This window comes from Chiloscyllium punctatum, chromosome 9 (genome assembly GCF_047496795.1).
Source record: "Chiloscyllium punctatum isolate Juve2018m chromosome 9, sChiPun1.3, whole genome shotgun sequence".
In the NCBI taxonomy this organism is placed as follows: Eukaryota; Metazoa; Chordata; class Chondrichthyes; order Orectolobiformes; family Hemiscylliidae; genus Chiloscyllium; species Chiloscyllium punctatum.
The window spans coordinates 10,053,799-10,073,967 of record NC_092747.1 but is presented as its reverse complement, the minus strand read 5'-3'; the positions used below and the strand labels follow the sequence as shown (position 1 = coordinate 10,073,967).

At 41.9% G+C, this 20,169-nt stretch overlaps 1 protein-coding gene across 5 annotated transcripts in view; it reads left to right on the top strand.

Annotated features, from left to right (window-relative positions):
- pak1 (p21 protein (Cdc42/Rac)-activated kinase 1) overlaps positions 1 to 20,169 on the top strand; it is a 229,038-nt gene that overhangs the window by 71,764 nt on the left and 137,105 nt on the right. Inside the window, exon 1 of one of the 5 annotated variants that reach the window (XM_072576857.1) lies at positions 13,084 to 13,271. The exons of the other annotated variants lie outside the window; for them this stretch is intronic. The gene's annotated coding sequence lies outside the window, so the exon portion shown is untranslated. Of the gene's footprint in view, positions 1 to 13,083; positions 13,272 to 20,169 lie in introns of those variants that run through there. 5 annotated transcript variants of the gene reach the window in all.

Genomic DNA, 20,169 nt, shown 5'->3' with positions numbered 1-20,169 from the left:
TCTCCAAAACATCCATATCCTTTTGGTAATGTGGCGACCAGAACTCTGCACAGTATTCCAAATGTGGCCAAACCAAAGTCTTATACAATTGTAACATGAACTGCCAACTCTTATACTCAATACCCAGTCCGAGAAAGGAACGCATGCTGTATGCCTTCTTGACCACTACTGACCTGTGTTACCACCTTCAGGGAACAATGGACCTGAATACCAAGATCTCTCTGTACATCAGTTTTTCCCAGGACTGGATGTATGTTTGTTTGCTGAGCTGGAAGGTTCGTTTCTAGACATTTCATCAGCCTACTAGGTGACATCTTCAGTGGGCCTCTAGTCAAAGCACTGCTGCTGATTCCTGCTTTCTATTTATATGTTTGGGTTTCTTTGGGTTAGTGATGTCATTTCCTGTGGCCATGTCATTTTCTGATCTTTTTCTCAAAGGGGTGGTAGATGGGGTCTAACTTGATGTGTTTGTTGGTAGAGGTCTGGTTAGAATGCCATGCTTCTAGGAATTCTCGTGTGTCTCTCTGTTTGGCTTGTCCTAAGGTGGATGTATTGTCCCAGTCAAAGTGGTGTCCTTCCTTATATCTGTATGTAAGGATACGAGTGAGAGAGGGTCATGTCGTTTTGTGGCTAGTTGATGTGCATGTATCCTGGTGGCTAGTTTTCTGCCTGTTTGTCCAATGTAGTGTTTGTTGCAGTTTTTGTACAGTATTTTGTAAGTGACATTAGTTTTGCTTGTCTGTATGGGGTCTTTCAAGTTGATTAGCAGCTGTGTAAATGTGTTGCTGGGTTTGTGGGCTACCATGATGCCAAGGGGTCGGAGTAGTCTGGCAGTCATTTCCGAGATGAGTTTGATGTAGGGGAGAGTGGCGAGCATTTCTGGCCGTGTTTTGTCTGCTTGTTTGGGTTTGTTGCTGAGAAATCGGCGGACTGTGTTTATTGGGTACCCATTCTTTTTGAATACATGGTATAGGTAATTTTCCTCTGCTCTGCGTAGTTCCTGCAGTGTGTTGGCTTATTGAAATAATGTTCTGATGCAGCTTCTTTTGTGGATGTTGGGATGATTTGCTTCTGTGGTTCAATACTTGTCCGTATATGTTGTTTTCCTGTCGACGCTGGTTTCAAGTTCCCGATTAGCTGTTCGCTCTCCTGTGACAACTAGGAATGGCAGTTTGTTGTTGTTTTCCTCCTCTTTAGTGAATTTTATGCCAATAAGGGTATTATTGATGGTCTTGAAGGTTTCCTCTAATTTGTTTTGTTTAGTGAAGACAAAGGTGTCATCTACTTAGCGGATCCAAAGTTTGGGTTGGATGGTTGGCAGAGCTGTTTGTTTGAATCTTTGCATTACTGCCTCTGCTAAGAACCCTGATATCGAACATTCAATAATACCCTTACTGGCATAAAATTCACTAAAGTGGATGCTTATTGATCAAAACTTCTTAAAAGCTGTTGAGAGAAAGTTGACTCTCTTGATGGTTGGGATACTGGATGTGGTTATCTTATACGGCATGCATGGATAGGCTGGACCTGGATCCATTGCAGAACAGGAGAATGAGGATGATCTTGTTGATGTTGCACAAGATTGTAAAGGGGTTTTACAGGTTGGATACTGAAAAGATGCTTCCTGCTTTGGGAGAGACAAGAAGTAGGGGCATTATTTAAAAATAAAGTTTTTCAATTTAAGACTCCCGTGAGAACATTTTTCTGTCAAGGTTGTGAATCTTGGAATTCTGTTTCCCAGAGAGGTGTTGCGGCAGGATCATGGAATTTGTTTTAAGGTAGTAGAAGTGAGATCCTTGATCAATAAGGGAGATCACTGGTATTGGGCTAGGCAGCAAAGCGGAATTGAGGCCACAATTACATCAGCCATGATGTTATTTAATGGCTGGGCAGACCTGAAGGGCAGAATGATCTGTTCCTGCTCATAATTTGTCGAAGGCAATAAGATTCTGTAATCTGTTGCCTTATTTGAAGTATTTTCAGAATATAATGGCCCAAAGGTATTTTAGTGGTGGAATTTTATGACTCTTGAGGTGGCTTTGGGTGTAACCAGGTAAACACATAGTAGCAAGTCGGTAAGCAATCCATACATTCTTCTGTGGAGAGCTGGGACATGCATTGGCAACGCTTCCTTGAAATAGGTGCAATCTCAGCACTTGGAAAAGAATGTATGAAAAACAAAACAAAAACTTGGTGCTCTATGCTTCTGTCTGTATCGCAAAAATTGCCGGAGGGAATGCCAATTACGTTGACTTCTGCACAGTAGCCAATGCAAAGGCCAGACATAACGTAGAATCAATGTGACTCTGTGAGCTGTTGTCTCCAGCAAAGGAGAATCTAAATGAAGGTACATTGGGATTTCTGTTTTAATGTCCTCAAATTTACAATCTTTAGTTGTTTGCCTTTCATCCCACTTGGGACACCAAACTGTTCATCAAAAATTTGTACCTTTTCCTGTTATAGTCATAAATTTATTATAACCATTATACCTCTGGGCACTCTATATCTTTTCCTTTGTTCTATTCCTGATGGTGCTGATTTGTGCTGAGGTACGAATGGCTTCAGGGGCTGTCATCCTCTGACTGAAGGAGCATTGAACTAGAAGCAACTGGAAGGGGATTGTCGCTCCTGACTTATTGCACATAATTGGATCTTTGATTGACAGTTCAGTCAATCCAAATTAAATTACAATCTACCTCTTATGTGGTACAGCTTCAGAAATAGCTTGAGCTTCCTGCACTGAGGAGTGAGGGGAAAGAATAAGCACACAGTTGTAAGTCAGAAATGAGCAAGAATGACCTGCTGGACAGAACAAAACCACTTCTTGGGCCCTTTTGCATAAACTCTCTTCCCATTGCCTTACTAAAGACCAAGTTCTAACATGTGAATTGATTTGGCTGTGTTTTGTTGGAATCAAGGCTCCATTTTTAAAAAAAAACTGTAATTCCTCTCATTATTGAGGTGGGGGTGAAGAAGCAAGTTCATGCAAGTACAAAATGAATTACCCAATCTAGACACTGCACGAATTAGCGACAGAGCGCAATCTACCTGCATTTAATTTATGGAAAAGGCCACAAACTTGGCATAAAAAATGTAATTATTTTTTGACAAAAATTACAATTAAACTTCTTGAATGCTCATTTTATGTTTTAGTTGGTTAATAAAAACTTATAATTTATCAATTCCATTTTGCTGTATTCCTTCTCTCTGTCTCTTGCACTTTTCTGATGGTGTTGGTGGTTCATACTGAGTTAGACTTAGATGAGTGGGGGATTGCTGGTGTTCCTCCTTTAGTATCCTGGTCAACTGGAGACCTGATGCATACTCTGACGGGTCTTAGAATTTATTGAATACTCATTTGTGCCCTTTGCTCAGTCTCATTCTTCTCTTGAATATGGTTGCTGTGTTTTCTTACTAATTTGGGACACTGTTTTCGAAGTGCCCAATTATCAGGTACTTTTTTTAACTGGTATTTTTCTGATTTGCCAACCTCCTACTAACTCCTCTGTAGTTCACCATTTTCTTTCTTCCTCCTGTTTTAATTAAGAGTGTTACATTGGCAAGTAGTCAATGCGCAGTACAATAATTGTTTGGGAATCTATAGAATGCTGTAAGATGACTGCCAATACTTCTGCTATTTCTATAGCCTCCTCTTTCAACAACATCCTAATGGTATGTGTCCTGTCAATCCCATGAATTTGTTCAGTGCTAGCTTTTTAAACTAATGCTGATTTTTCTTTTCAGTTCCCCAATTTCGCTGATCCCTTGGATCGCTTTTTCTGGAAGATTTCTTGTATCTTCCTCCATGAAGACAAACACACTTATTTAACTTATCTGCTATTTTCCATTATTATCTTTTTCTTTTCTCCCTGTACTGGGCTCATCTTTGTCTTGGCTACTTTTTTCCCCCTTTTTTCCATGTATCTAGATACTTTTATAATCTGTGTTTTTTAAGATGATTTTTGCTAGTTGATATTCTAATTTCTTTATTAGTTTTTTGGTTATCCTTTTGATTTCTAAAATGCTCCCAGTTCTTGGGGTTTCTACCTTTTTGACAATTTTATAAGACTTTCTTTTGATCCAGTACAATCTATAAATTCCTTTCCTGAAGAAGGGTCATTGAACGTGAAATGTTAACTCTGCTTTCTCTCCACAGATGTTGCTATATCCGATGAGTTTCTCCAGCAATTTCTGTTTGTGAGTCTTTAAATTCCTTTTCGTAACCACTGTTGACTCAATTTTCCTGTTGGGTTTTCTGTCTTAATGTATTAACCATTTTTTAATTGATGAAATACTGTCCCATTACCTGTCTACTACTGTCAAACTTTCAATATACCATCCCAATGGGCAGCACGGTGACTCAATGGTTAGAACTGCTGCTCACAGTGCCAGGACCCAAGTTCAATTCCACCCCCTGTGACTGTCTGTGTGGAGTTGTGTTGCACATTCTCCCTGTGTTTGCATGGGTTTCCTCCCACAGTCCAGGGATGCACAGGTTAGAGGGATTGTCATGCCCACAGTGTCCAGTGTTGTGCAGGCTAGGTGGTTAGCTATGGGGAAATGCAGGGTTAGAGGGATAGGCTGATGTGGGGAGGATGCTCTTTGGAAGGGCGGTGTAATCCTGCTTCGATACTGTAGGGATTCTATGATGTACCAGAACATAGAACATAGAAAAATACAGCGCAGTACAGGCCCTTTGGCCCTCGATGTTGCGCCAATCCAAGCCCACCTAACCTACACTAGCCCACTATCCTCGCTATGCCTATCCAATGCCCGTTTAAATGTCCATAAAGAGGTAGAGTCCACCACTGCTACTGGCAGGGCATTCCATGAACTCACGACTCTGAGTAAAGAATCTACCCCTAACATCTGTCCTATACCTACCACCCCTTAATTTAAAGCTATGACCCCTCATAATAGCTGACTCCATACGTGGAAAAAGGTTCTCATGGTCAACCTTATCTAAACCCCTAATCATCTTGTACACCTCTATCAAGTCACCCCTAAACCTTCTTTTCTCCAATGAAAACAGCCCCAAGTGCCTCAGCCTTTCCTCATACGATCTTCCTACCATACCAGGCAACATCCTGGTAAACCTCCTCTGCACCCGTTCCAGTGCCTCCACATCCTTCCTATAGTATGGCGACCAAAACTTCACACAATACTCCAGATGCGGCCGCACCAGAGTCTTATATAACTGCAACATGACCTCAGGACTCCGGAACTCAATTCCTTTACCAATAAAAGCCAGTACGCCATATGCCTTCTTCACTGCACTATTTACCTGGGTGGCAACTTTCAGAGATCTGTGTACATGGACACCAAGATCCCTCTGCTCATCCACACTACCAAGTATCCAACCATTAGCCCAGTACCCCATCTTTTTGTTACTCATACCAAAGTGAATCACCTCACACTTACCCACATTGAACTCCATTTGCCACCTTTCTGCCCAGCTCTGCAGCTTATCTATATCCCGCTGTAACCTGACACATCCTTCCTCACTGTAAACAACTCCACCGACTTTTGTATCATCTGCAAACCTGCTCACCCAACCTTCTAGCCCCTCCTCCAGGTCATTTATAAAAATGACAAACAGCAATGGTCCCAAAACAGATCCTTGCGGAACACCGCTAGTGACGGCACTCCAAGATGAACCTTTACCATCAACTACTACCCTCTGTCTTCTTCCAGCCAACCAATTCCTAATCCAAACCTCCAACTCGCCCTCAATGCCATACCTCCGTATGTTTTGCAGGAGCCTACCATGGGGAACCTTATCAAACGCCTTACTAGAATCTATATACACCACATCTACCGCTTTACCCTCATCCACCTCCTTAGTCACCTTCTCAAAGAATTCAATAAGGTTTGTGAGGCACGATTTGCCCTTCACAAAACCATGCTGACTATCCTTGATCGCATTATTTCTATCCAGATGTTCATAAATCCTATCCCTTACAATTCTCTCTAAAACTTTGCCCACAGCAGAAGTGAGGCTCACCAGCCTATAGTTACTAGGGTTATCCCTACTCCCCTTCTTGAACAAGGGAACGACATTTGCTATCCTCCAGTCTTCTGGCACTATTCCTGTAGACAACGAGGACATAAAAATCAAGGCCAATGGCTCTGCAATCTCTTCCCTTGCTTCCCAGAGAATCCTAGGATAAATTCCATCAGGCCCAGGGGACTTATCTATTTTCACCCTTTCCAGAATTTCCAACACCTCTTCCCTACATACCTCAAAGCCGTCCATTCTAATTAATTGTGACTCAGTATTCACATCGGCAACAATGTCCTGTTCCTGAGTGAATACTGACTAAAAGTATTCATTCAGTGTCTCCCCAATCTCTTCAGCCTCCACACGCAACTTCCCACTACTATCCTTGACCGGACCTATTCCTACCCTAGTCATTCTTTTATTCCTGGACTTTTGTTTGTTCTCCATACCTTCACTAAACGTCAAGAATTAGTGCCATTCTTTTGCTCTTCTTCCCATAAACTTGAGAATTGTTTAGATAGAAACCGAAACATAAATGTAAAGTTGCAATGGTCATACCGGACCATGGGGTTGCTATTTCGTTAGCAAAACAGGTGGTGGTATAACCTGAGGGTCACAGTGTCTTAGGTGAGGGCAGAGAGTGAAAAGGAGGGTCCTTCAGGGTAACCTCAGTTGGTGTAGAAATTGACCCCACACTGGCATCATTCTGTATTGCAAATGAGCTGTCCAGCCAACTGAGCTAACTGACCCTCTTTCTGCCTGAATCAAATCTACCTCCACCGTAATTCCGTGTGGTGCACATCAGGCCTGAACCACTTTTATGAGCTTTCTTTTTTTCACATCATTTGTTACTTTTGCAAATCACTTTAATGTGATTCATTCTTCTCATTCTTCATTCATGCGGGAGCAGTTATTTCCCTATCTATCTAGCCACTTCTTATATTTTAAAAACTTCTAGCAGATCTCTTCTTTAGCTGCCTTTTCTCCAATCTCTCCTCATAACCATTCTTGCAATTCTCTTATGTAGTTTGTATTAATTTGGATATACCCAGTTTTATGTACATTCAATTCCCCCATAATTACCCTTTTTACATGTAGTTCTAATCTCTTGGTTTAGTACCATGCCTCTCCCTATCACTGCTGTTTGACGACCTATAATTAATTCCTGCAAACGTTTTGCTGATTCTTCGCTTCACCCATACTCATTCTATGTCTTGTTCCCACTTCCTGTTGTCTGCACTACCATTGCCTCCTTTCTTCATTTTTGCCTGCCCTTTCTAAATGCAGAATATCTTTTAATATTCCATTCCCACCATTAGTCCTCCTGCAGCCATGTCTCAGTAATGCAATTACTCCATGTCCATTTGACTTCAAATTTTGCTCTCAGTTTATCTCGATAGAATCTAAATAGCTGAAGTCATTGCTGCTAATGATGGAATGGGCAAATGAGGGATGAGCAAAGGTGGGAGTTGGAGGAACGCGGGGTCCTTAGAGAGCTCAGAGAGGTTGCAGAGTTGCATAGAACCAAGCCACAGATTTCACCATGAGGGTCAGAATTTTAAAATTGAGGCATTATTGGAATGAGAAGCAATGTGGTTGAATTAACACAAAGGTGTTGGTAAAACAATGATGTTGAGGTGTTGGTGTTGGACTGGGGTGGACAAAGTCAGAAGTCACACGACACCAGGTTATTCTCGAAATCACGAGCTTTCGGAGCACAGTCCCTGCGTCAGGTGCAGTCCACTCTCTGCATCTGATGAAGAGCTGTGCTCTGAAAGCATGTGTGATTTCTTACTTTGGTCAAACAGGACTTGGTCTGAGGTGGAAGACAAACAGCAGAATTTTGACTAAAGTCTTTGGGAAGATGGAGAATGTGGCAGCTTTAGAAATAATGATCTTAATGATTCCACCTCATTGGAACATTGCGTCGTTTAAATCTTTCCAGAGTCATTGCTTACTTTATCCACAAATCCCTTGTCTGCTGACTTGCGCGATGTGTGAAGAATGTCTTTGTCTTTGTTAACTTACTCTGACAATACTCATGCCTCCACATCAGAAGGTCAGTGGCTCAAACTTCACAGATTTTAAACAGTTAGACATCCCAGTATTGGTGTGTTTTGAGGGAGGAAGGAGTCATCAACATGAAACCCTTCAGGTGAATGCAAAAGATTCCACAACAACTGCTGACGAATAAGGAAACAGTTTGGGGTATCCCAGTTAGTCACGAGCTAATGAGCCTATTTGATTTTACAAGAATAGTGTCTGCACTTGGAAAGTTGACTATTGTTTGCGCAGCATTTTTATAAAAGCCTGAAGATGGGACCAGGTGCTGTCGAAGTGTAAATTCTTTTGTTGTTTTCTTACCTTCCCCCAACCTTGCGAGGCCAGGAGAGGAGGGATGGATTTTTAGGTTAACTTGGACCCCTGTTTACTATTCTCCTTATATCTATGGTTGTTGGTAAAGAAAGAATGTGCTTGCAGTTATGTACTGCCTGGCATGAATTCAGGATGTCCAAAAATACGTCGCAGTAAATGAAGCACTCCTTGAAGTGTGTTCTTTGCAATGTAGGAAATCGTTCTGTCCATCCCTTCATAAAGGTTCCAGGGAAGTTGATCTGCTTTTAGTAATTTTGTTTGAGAGATAATGATTAGCAATGACACTTGTATGGTGGCTTAGTGGTTAGCACTGCTGCCTCACAGTGCCAGGGACCTGGGTTCAATTCCCGCCTCGGGCAGCTGGCTGTGTGAAGTTTGCACATTCTCCCCGTGTCTGCCTGGGTTTCCTCTGTGTGCTCCGGTTTCCTCCCACTGTCCAAAGATGTGCAGGTTAGGTGAATTGGCCATGCTAAATTGCCCATAGTGTTAGGTGCATTAGTCAGGAGTGAATGTAGGGGAATGGGTCTGGGTGGGTAGCTCTTCGGAAGGTCAGTGTAGACTTGTTGGGCCGAAGGACCTGTTTCCACACTGTAGGGAATCCTAATCTAATCTAATCAAAATAGTCTTGATGTGCCGAAACGCCTACTTCTATGTCACAAATGACACTGTAGTCAATTCTGATATAACATGATAGTACTGTTCTCATGCAACATAGTGTTATAAGAAGATTGTGCAATAGCCATGCCATTTAAACTCATGGGGCTGGAATCATGTTATAGCCAATACAGGTAAGGAAAGTTCCTTACAAATAATGGTCTAAATTCTTCAATCTTGTTAAAACTAATTCGTATTGAAGAATCGCGCATTATAGCAGAACCGATTATATAGTGCATTAGGGTCTTTCTTATCCACTGAAAGGGAAGATGCTGTCGTAGTACGTAATTGCGTATGGGAAAGCTGCTCCATGAAGAAGTCATACATAAAATACGAACCTGTCTGTCAAGTATTTATTCAGCCCTGAATGCTTTTAATTTTCTTGAACTTTTGGAAGTGCTTGAAACTGGGGAAGTTCTTCAATTTAAAATTGCATTTTGGTGGAAGTCCTTTGGTTGTGTAACCTGGGCTTGTTTCGCATTCTTATCTCTGTTCAGGAAAAGCCACGTCACTCTGTGTAAACATTACAGCTCAATGTAGCATGGACTTTGGCATCTTCATTGAAGTGAGGGATTGCACAAAGTTTATTTCTTCAAACAACTGCCTTAAACTATTTTTTTTAAAAAGTACTTTGACATTAAATATGATTTTAAAATTTTTAAAGTTATAGTTTGACAAGTAGTATTGAAAGTTAGGATTGTAAAATCATTCAGTTTGTCCTGCACAGGTTTGAACTTCTGAGGTGACTCTTATGTGAAAGCACGGTTTGGTCTTGGAATATGAGTAATTGCTGATGGGAAAAGAACAACTTAACTTGTTTTGCCTTTTATTCATAGAATTGTCAGCAATGATTTCATGCTTGTGTCAGAGCCTGTTGGAGTTCATGTCCCATGTTATTCCCCTTTTCTCAAATTACATTCTACATGATGTGGAGGTGCCAGTTTTGGACTGGGGTGGGCAAAGTTAGAAGTCACGCACCATAGGGTTATGGTTCAACAGGTTTATTTGAAATCACAAGTTTTCGGAGCACTGCTCCTTTGTCAGGTTGGACTATAACCTGGTGTTGTGTGACTTGTAAATTGTACATGAGCATCAGGTGACTCTGTGTTAGCTTGTTGCACTTCACTTTGATTCTCTTTCCAATTTTCCTCATCTTTCCTCAAAGGTTGAGGATGTTTCGGTGGGAATAGCAGAGGTTGCCATCGCCACTTTGCCGAGTGGCTGTTTAGTTTATGAAAACAAATGCCAGCAGATTATTTTCAATGAGGTGCAAAGTAAACCAACATTGCAGTAGGGCCATCATTAGTCCTTTCTTCGTTTCAACTGAAAAAAATCCAGTAGAATTAGCTGCTGACATTTTTCTATCTTAAACATTATATACACAAATGCAAGTTGTTCCTGGGTCATGAGCAGGAACATCCTTGGCTTGGTAATAGAATCTGAGACTGTTACAGTGGGGCACTGTTTAAAAAGGGAGTTGGTGGTAATTGAGTGTAGGCAAGAATGCATAGTTGGGGCTATAATAAGGTAACCGAAGTTTTCCCATCACCCTGTAAAACTAAAGGGGCTGAATGGTCCACTCCTCCTAATTTACAAGTTAGTATCTACGTAATTCCTCACTTTTAAAAATGTCATCCTGGTTTTCAAATTTCTCTATGCCCTTATCCAAACCTAGCTAACATTCTCCAGCCTGTACAGGCCCCAGTGAATTGGCCTTATGCATATTTCTGAATTTTACTCACTCCATCGTTGATAGCCGTACCTTCAGCTTTCTAAGCACTGAGCTCCAGAACTTCCTCCCTAAAGCTCAGCAGTATTGTAGCTCATTGTTATGATGCTCTATAAACCCCAGTTCTTTGATTAAGCTTTTTGCTGCCCTGATGTTGCCATATGTAACTCTTAAATTTTTGTTTGTCCTGTGGATGTCATAAGATATTATATTGCATTCAAAGAACTAAAAATATGAATACAAATTATTGTGCTGTTTCCATGCCTTAGATCTTGCTAAGCTTGGTTAGCTTAGCACCCACAGCACAATTCCGTCTAGGAGCCGGGAGCTGTTGGCTGGTCTCCTGATAAATATTTGTCCCTCAGCCAACATCATCTTTAAGAAAAAAAACACATTTGGTCATTGTCACATATATGTTTTTGAAACGTTTCTGGCAAATTAATCACTGCAGTTCTGTTGTTACATCATTAACTGCATGAATACATTTAAAATTACTTAAATGGCTGTAAAGTTCTTTTGAGAATTCCAGAGGTCATAATGCCAGCAAGTCATTCAGCACAGAAACAGACCCTTTGGTCCAACAAGTCCATGTGGGACATAATCTGAAATTAAACTAGCCCACCTGCCTGCTCCTGGCCCATATCCCTCCAAACCTTTCCTATTCATGTACTTAGGGGAAAGTGTGGACTGCAGATGCTGGAGATCAGAGCTGAAAATGTGTTGCTGGAAAAGCGCAGCAGGTCAGGCAGCATCCAAGGAGCAGGAGAATCGACGTTTCAGGCATGATCCTGAAGAAGGGCTCCCTGAAGAAGAGCTCATGCCCGAAACGTCGATTCTCCTGCTCCTTGGATGCTGCCTGACTTGCTGCACTTTTCCAGCAACACATTTTCAGCACTATTCATGTACTTATCCAAGTTCCTTTTGAACGTTGTAATTGTCCTGATAGGTACTGTATGAATACAACTTTCTTGTGTCCTGACTATATCTCCTCTCTTTAAATGTCTTTAAGTTTCTCGCAGACCCTCCACATGGCTTTCCTTCATTGAAGCGCTCCTTAAAAGCATGCCTCTTTACTGAAGCCCCACCTATTCCTCTGACTTAGTACTCTAACTCCTTACATAGCTCAGTGACATACTTTATTTTATACTCCTGCTGTAAAATGCCCACAAATGTTCCATTACACTAAAGATACTTTTTTGGTTTTTGTTGCCTGCCCTCAGGGCAATTGATTCCTGTAAGCTGCCTAGGTTCTTTTAACCCCTTTTTTACAGTGGAAAAAGTGCCTTTGGTTTTGGACTGCACACCAGCCTATTGCCAAGGCAGCAGTTATAAACTGCGCAGCACTGAAATAGTTGGCCTACCCCATTAAAATGTGATTAGTTGGTGTTCCAATGCATCATACCACCCTACCCTTTCAAATGGCCCAACTTTTCCCCGAGATGAAAAGTATTCCTCGAATTTAGGTGTTAAAAGGGGATTGCCTTCTTTCTCGAAGAAGATGGTTTGCAATTATCTTTTTGTAATGATTAGTGTGATTATTGTGCAGTTCAGTTAGGCCCTGAGCTATAATAAAATGCCAGATGGATCATCTCCACACACAATATGCCCAAGGGATTGGGTTAAATTTACTGCAACGAGCGGGGCTCTTCAGAACTCCTAGTAATGTGGAGAAAAATTGATGATTTTATTCTAAGATCGATTGAGTTGAGTTAACTGTGTGCATGAGGGCTAAATTCCGAGAACCTGGAATCAGGAGAGTAAGGGAAATCAGGGTTCCCATCCTATTCGCTACCCAGTAACTGATGTATTGACAGGTGGGCAGAGTGGCCAGGAAAATAACCGGAATAGGTGGGTTGGATTAATTGAATGATGGGATGTTCAGGGATTGCAGATGAGAGTGAGGAATAATGAGTCTGGGAATTAAAGGGAGTGAGAGAGGGGAAGTTAAAGGATGGTAGGGAGCAGTAAGATGCTCTGTCTGAGCTATTTCAGTACAAAGGTTTAAATTTCAAAGGTAGTCTGCTTAGGAGTTACCTGAAGCTTCAGTTCAGCTTCAAGGATTGTGTGTTGTATCATACATTATAAATATGCTGTTAAATAATACGCTTTCCCTTGATCCACATTATTAACCAGCAATTAGATTAGAACAAAGCCAATCCCGGCTTGCTCAGAGCATGACTCTGTTAAATAGGAGTCAGGCGAGATGTCTGCATTGGTTTCTTTCTCTCTCCCTCTCTCTCCCTCTCTCTCTCTTTCCGCAACCAATCTGAGTCACTCAGAATATGACATCATGTCTGGGAGGTCCCAGGCACTGTGTGCAGTTACTTATGTTATACACCAGTATCAGATAATTGTGGCACGAGAGGGAGAGAGAAGAGCAGCTTAGAGAAACAGTCCTTAAAATTTAGATGAGGTCTTGTATCTTTCAGAAGGAGCTTGTGTGTGTTTGTGGGAAGGTTGTGGAATAGGTGAACAGTTACACAGCAGTGTGAAGATTCAGCCTTTGTTGAGGTAAGGCTCATGTTCTGAGGCAGTACTGTGTGAGTGTTTGTATTGTCTGATCTAGCTGTCAGTGCTAAGCTACCGTTGGGGGCTGGGGTAGGAGCAATGATGTATGTTGCTGTGATTAATAAGCAATTGCTTCATGTGACAAATGAGGAAAGGGTGCTGGTCATGCAGGTGATCACTGTCTGGGCGAGAGGACAATCTTCATTTGTACTATGTGATGTTGAATCTCAGTGCCTGACTTAGGTGGCCTAGCACTGAAGGTCTAGTAGAAAGATTCTCATTGATCATAAATATTATGTAGATTTGTTTATTGTTATGCTTTTACCAGTAGCTGGAGTAATGTGTATGCTGCTTAAAAATGTAATAAAAATTGTTAGTGTCTCATACAGAATTGCTTTGTCAAACTCTGCTCCTGAACTTCGGTGATTTTTAGCATGAGGGAATTTGAATTGATTTCCTGATCCTGAACTTGATTGAGCAGTTTAGCACACAAAGTTCTGTAATTTACCCTCTCGCCGTAGGCCACACTTCAAGGAATGCAGCTGCTTATTTTTGGCCTCTTGCAAATGCAGTGCAAAGGAATAATTAGAAGGAATATTTGGGTGTTTTCACATTTACGTCTGTCTGTTTCTGTTTATGTGGTTCATGTTTTGAAATATGTTTATTTTAAACAGTTAAATTCATTTTCTACAGTTTGCTGTATAACGATTCGCTGAAGCTATAATGAAAATGCTAACACTGTATCACAATAATTAGTATTGCAGGTTGAAACATGTTTTGCTTGTGAATACTTCTCCATTTGCCCGTCCCACCTCACCCCGTTTCTCTCTCTCTCTCTCTCTCTCTCTCTCTTCTCTCTGCATATTCCACGTCTATTTCCTTTTTTCCCCATTTTTCACTTCCTCGCTTTCGTCACCTTTTGCTCCTTTTTGTTCCCCTTTAGTTTTCCTGTCCCTTTTCTCTCCCTCTCACTTTGCTTCTCACCTCACTTTTCTTCCCCTTATCTCCCTCTCTTTTCTCTTCCCTATTCTCCTCCTCCTTTCACTCTTCTCTTCTCCACATCCCATCTCCTGGATCTGCACTTGTTTCCCACAATCTGAATAAAAACAGGAGCATATCCACAAGATGTGTATGTGCAGACACAAATGAACCCGCTTTAATACAATGTTTTATCAAGCCAAATTGTTTGTGTTAATTCTTAACATCAGGCTGTGTATGCAGCTATCTTTCTATTCGGATACTGGTTGGAAACTGGATTGGTTTGTTTTGTGGAGTGTTTGCATTTTCTTGGAGAAGGAATTTAGACAAACATTTCTCCATATGCTGGTCTATTGTGTTAATTCATTGCCTGTATTGTGCAAAGTTGTATCTTTGCAATGTCTATGAAACAAAGAAAATATTTGTATTTATATAGCAGCTTTCATGTTCAGAAAGTGTTCACAAACAGTCTACAGCCAATCCTGTAATGGTTTTGTCAAGGAGGTTTACATATTTTTAATCAACCGCTCCAGCCAGGTTAGGGCACACCTCTAGAGTAGGTGGGAGTTGTAAGTGAGGATTCTTGGTCCAGAGATCGGGACATAGCCAACGTCCTACGTGAGCTGTCAGCCAATCTGTACTTTAGAAACTTTTATCAAGAAAACCTGGCACAGATTGTATGTTTCTTACAGTGGTATTGTCGTTGGACTAATAATCCAGTGACCCAGACGAATGCTCTCGGGACATTGGTTGAAATCCCACTATAGCAGATGGTGCATTCAATAAATAAATCTGGAATTAAAAGGTTACAGTGTTGTTGTTTTGTCATTAAAAATACCATCTGGCTCACAAATGTCTTTTTAGGAAAGAAAAATCTGACATCCTCACCTGGTCTGCACTGAGTGTCCAGACCCACCCAGCACTCTCCTTAAATGCTCTTTGAAATAGCCTGGCAAGCCATTCAATTCTATTCCATTGGTATTGAGTCTTACAAAAAGAATAAAGCTGGTGACCACCCAGGAATGACCAAGACATCAGAAGCACAAAGGCACAAGGCCCTGTTGGCCTGCTGTGTCCCCCTTACTAATATCTGGGTCCTTGTGTCACAATTGGTAGGGTTGTCCCACCGATAAGTCAAGAAACAATTTGATATTTGTAAGGTCTGACTCTGAGAATGGCTATCTCCTATGTGCTGCCATCACCATCCATGGATATGCCTGGAAATGGGACCCCAGTCAGGAAAGAATTGTTCTTGGAGTCTTCATTATCTCCAGAATCCATGAAATCTTAAGACATCTGTCCAAGTACAGCCAAGGAAACTACCAGCTGATTTACTATTTAACACCACTTCCAAGCTGATGAATTAGTTTTTCTCCAGGTGAAACATCACTTGGAAGTATGCACTCAGGGTGACAAGGGCACAGGGCTGTTGGTTGGAGAATTCAACATCCACTATGACAAGTGTTTCAGGAGTACCATTACTGACCAAGCTTGTCAAGTCTGAAAGGACTTAGCTGCTCAATGGGGCCCATGCCATGGCCAGTAGTAAGGGAGCTAACAAAAGGGGAAAATATACTTGACCTCATCCTCCCCAATCTTCCTGGAGCAAATGTAACTGTCTGTGACTGTTGGTAGGAGTGATCATTGCACAGTGGTTGTGGAGATGAAATCATGCCTTCACATTGAGAATACCTGCTGAAATGTTGCACTACCTCCATGCTAAGTAGATAGATTTTGACAGTCCTAGCATCTTGACTGGGCATCTGTGTGATGTTGCGAGCATCATCAGCAGAAATGCATTTAGCCACATTTAAGTTCATGGAACATGAATGCTGAAATGCTGACCCATGTCCTGTGAGTGAATTTTTAAAAAGTGACATCTTGGCAGATCCCTCATGCTACCATTTCCACCAATTCGATGGAGACTGCAGGAAGGCATGTCAAGGGCGGCAGTAGGCTTACCTAGCAAGAGGTGTCAACCTGGTGAAGCTACTACACAGGACTGTATGTGTGTCACTTCGCTCAATTGGTTGGACAGCTGGTTTGTGAAGCCAACAGTATGGATAAAATTCCTATACTGGCTGAGGTCACAATGGAGGTCCTGCCTTCTTGACCTCCCACCTTAACTGAGGTGTGGTGTCATGTAGGCTAACCTCATCATCAGAGGCTGCTTGCTCATTGGAGAGACAGTGGCCCTTTGGGACTATGGTGACTTAACTTATTCACATTCCAAACCGCAAAAGCAGCATGCGTTACGTGTTCCCACAATAACTGATCACATTTAAGCTCTGCAGTTCTGTCCAGGTGTAAAAAGTTTGATAATTAAAGAACTCACTGGAGGAAGAGATTGCACAGATCTTTCTATCCTCAATGATGTTTCAGTCCTCAGCATTTCCATGCAAAGCCAAGGTGGAAGTACTTGCAAGCTTCTTGGGGCCAGAAGGCTGAGTTTAAGAATCATCATGGCCTCCTCCTAATCCATTGTAAATATTTAAAGTTCCCAACTACCTGCACGGTGGCTCACTGATTAACACTGTTGCCTCTAGCGCCAGGATAGAGCCTGATTCTAGCCTCAGACAACTGTCTGTGTGCAGTTTGCACATTTGTCCAGGTACTCTGGTTTCCTCCTGCAGTTCAAAGTTGTGTCAATCGGTGGATTAGCCATGCTTTAAAAAAACTTTGCCCCTTAGTGTCGAGGGATGTGTAGGTTAGATGGGTAACCATGGTTCCAAAAAAAAACCACGTGAGGTTAAGGGGAAGGGGCGGGGTGGGGGGGGGGGTGAGGAGGGCAGCCTGTGGGATGCTCTTCAGAGGGTTGGTGCAGACCCAATGGGCCGAATGGTTTCTCTACACTGTAGGGATTCTATGAAGTGATTGATTTCTTTTTGTTTCAACAACTATCTGAATTTGGTTGTTATTTGATGTAGCAAAATGGATCAAAGTGGTTCACATGAGGTGATGTGGAGGTGCCGGTATTGGACTGGGGTGGACAAAGTCAGAAGTCCCAACACCAGGTTATAGTCCAACAGGTTTATTTGAAATCGTAAGCTTTCGGAACACTGCTCCTTCATCAGGTGATGTGAAGGAGCCAAGCTCCGAAAGCTTGAGATTCCAAATAAACCTGTTGGACTATAACCTGGTGTTGTGTGACTTCTGACTTTACTCACAATGGAGCAATTAGACAAGAGCACTTAGTGCTGAACTGGTGAAGGAGTTATGAGGGCAGAGGATTAAATTTGGTCAAAGACTTAGGTTTTAAGGAGCATCTCGCAGGAGGAGAGCAATGTCAAGAGGGCCTTCTGGAGTCCAGACAACGGAAGGCAAGGTTGTCAACGGAGATGAGGGAAGTGGTGCATGTACGGGAGACCAGAATTGGAAGGAAGAGTTCTGATAGGATTGTAATGTAGGAGGTTATGGAGTTGGGCTGGGATAAGCCATGGTGAAATTTGAACACATCGATGATCTTTTGTTAAATCTAGCTCCTGTTACACCAATACCTCCAATGTGCATCAGCATGCCTAAGGATTTACACACAATTTTTAAAATGTAACCATAGAATGAAAAGTATTTTCCTGATGACAGTTATACAATTGCACTCTGATTTAATTCTTTTCAATTCATTCATGAGATTTAGCCACCACTGATTGGACTGATTTATTTATGGCCAATCCCTAATTGCCCTGGAGAATGGAAATTTTTTTGAGTTGAACTTTGAGGTCGTGTCAACTATCTTGTTGGTGCCGAGAGTCTGAAGCCAGCCAGGTGGGCTTTGTGTTTACATAAAAAAAACCAAAGAACTGCAGATGTTGAAGATCTAAAATAAAAACATAAATTGCTGGAGAAACTCAACAGATCTGGCAGCATTTGTGGTGAGAAAGCAGAGTTAATGTTTTGAGTCCAGTGACCCTTCTTCAGACCACTGAAGACTTTCTGCTATGCTGTCATCTGGCTGACCAATTAAGCTCAACTGCTGTATATAATTCAGTGGAATCAGATTAAATCCTGGCTATCCTTGGTTATTTTGCTGGTTAATCAGATGACTTACATTGTTTCTGCTTTTACTTTGGTTATGTTGGTATTGCAGGCTAACATCTATATTCTGCCAACACCATTTTTAAATAATGAAGGTGGTGAACAATGTGATCATGCACATAGTCGTACAGCACAGAAACAGACCCTTTGGTCCAATTTGTCCATGCCGACCAGGTATCCCAAACGTAACTAGTCCCACTTGCCTGCATTTGGTCCATATCCCTCTAAACCTTTCCTATTCGTGTACCTATCCAAATGTCTTTTAAACTTTTGTAATTGTACCTGCATCAACCACTTCCTCTGGCAGCTCATTTCATTTTGAAAAAGTTGCCTCTTGTGTCTGTTTTAAATCTTTCCCCTCTCACCTTAAATGTATGCCCTCTAGTTTTGGGCTCCTCTACCCTGGGGGAAAAAACCTTGGCTATTCACTCTATCTGTGCCCGTCATGATTTTGTAAGCCTCTATAAGGTCACCTCCCTCAGTCTCAGATGCTCCAGTAGATGAACAACCTATCCAGTCTCTCCTCATAATCCAAACCCTTCAGTCCCAACAGCATCTCTCTCAATTTTTTTCCCGCACCTTTTTTAGTTTAACCATATCTTACTAAAGCAGGGTGACCAGCATTGTGCACAGTATTCCAAAAGTGGCGTCACCAATGTACTGTACAGCCACAGCTTGCCATCTCAACTACTGTACTCAATGTTCTGACCAATGAAGGCAAATGTGCCAAACTCCACCTTCACCACTCTGTCTACCTGCGACTCCACTTCCAAGATAATCTGTTTTCATTATGTTGAATGGCAGGTAGGTATTGGCAGGATGACCGAGATAATTCCCTTTTTTTTTTAGATTACTTAGTGTGGAAACAGGCCCTTCAGCCCAAAAAGTCCACACCGACCCGCCGAAGCGTATACCACCCAGACCCATTTACCCCTTCACCCAACACTACGGACAATTTAGCATGGTCAATTCACCTAACCTGCACATTTTTGGATTGTCGGAGGAAACCCACGCAGACACTGGGAGAATGTGCAAACTCCACACAGTCGCCTGAGGCAGGAATTGAACCCGGGTCTCTGGCGCTGTGAGGCAGCATTGCATCTATGCTGCAATATTTGACACGGGACCTATTCCATCTGCCTGTGCAGCCAGATGCACCTCGGTTTAACATCTCTTTTAAAAGACAGCACCTCTAACTAGGCAGTGCTCCAACACTGGAATGTCAGCCCTGGATTTTGTCTGCTTAAGCCTAGAGTTAAACTCAAGACTTGGTGGCTCAGATATTAGAGTTGTGCCAGTTGAGTACTTGATCCTGGTTCTTGGTTGTTGCAGTGTCATTTTCACAAAACGAGAGCATCACTGGCTCAGCCAGCATTTATTGCTCAGAGGGCAGTTAAAACTCAACCACATTACTATGCGTTTGGAGTCACATGTAGACCAGACCAGATAGGGAGAGCAGTTTCCTTCCCTGAAGGACATTAATTTTGAATTCAGTTTGACTTGAATAATATCCTATTGTAGTACCTCTTGATGCAGATCTTGCCTACCAAGAATATATCAATTGCATTCATAACTATTTTATTTTATCCAACATCACCAGCCTTTTGGAAGGGAGAATTCCAGATATTTACTTCCCCTTTCCTAAGTATTTCCTAATTTTATTCCTGGATGGCTTAGTACTTCTGCACTTGCTTTGTGCAGTTCTGGCCTCCATATTGTAAAAAAGATGTGCAGGCATTGTAGGAGAAAAAGTAATTCCAAGAATGATGTGAGAACTGAAAAGATATAACAAGCTCTCTAGCTGTTTTCTTGAAGAGGGGGGAGTAGATGAGACCTGAAAATGGTGAGGGGTTTGATAAGGTAGATCTGGGTCAATATGTCCACTTGCCAG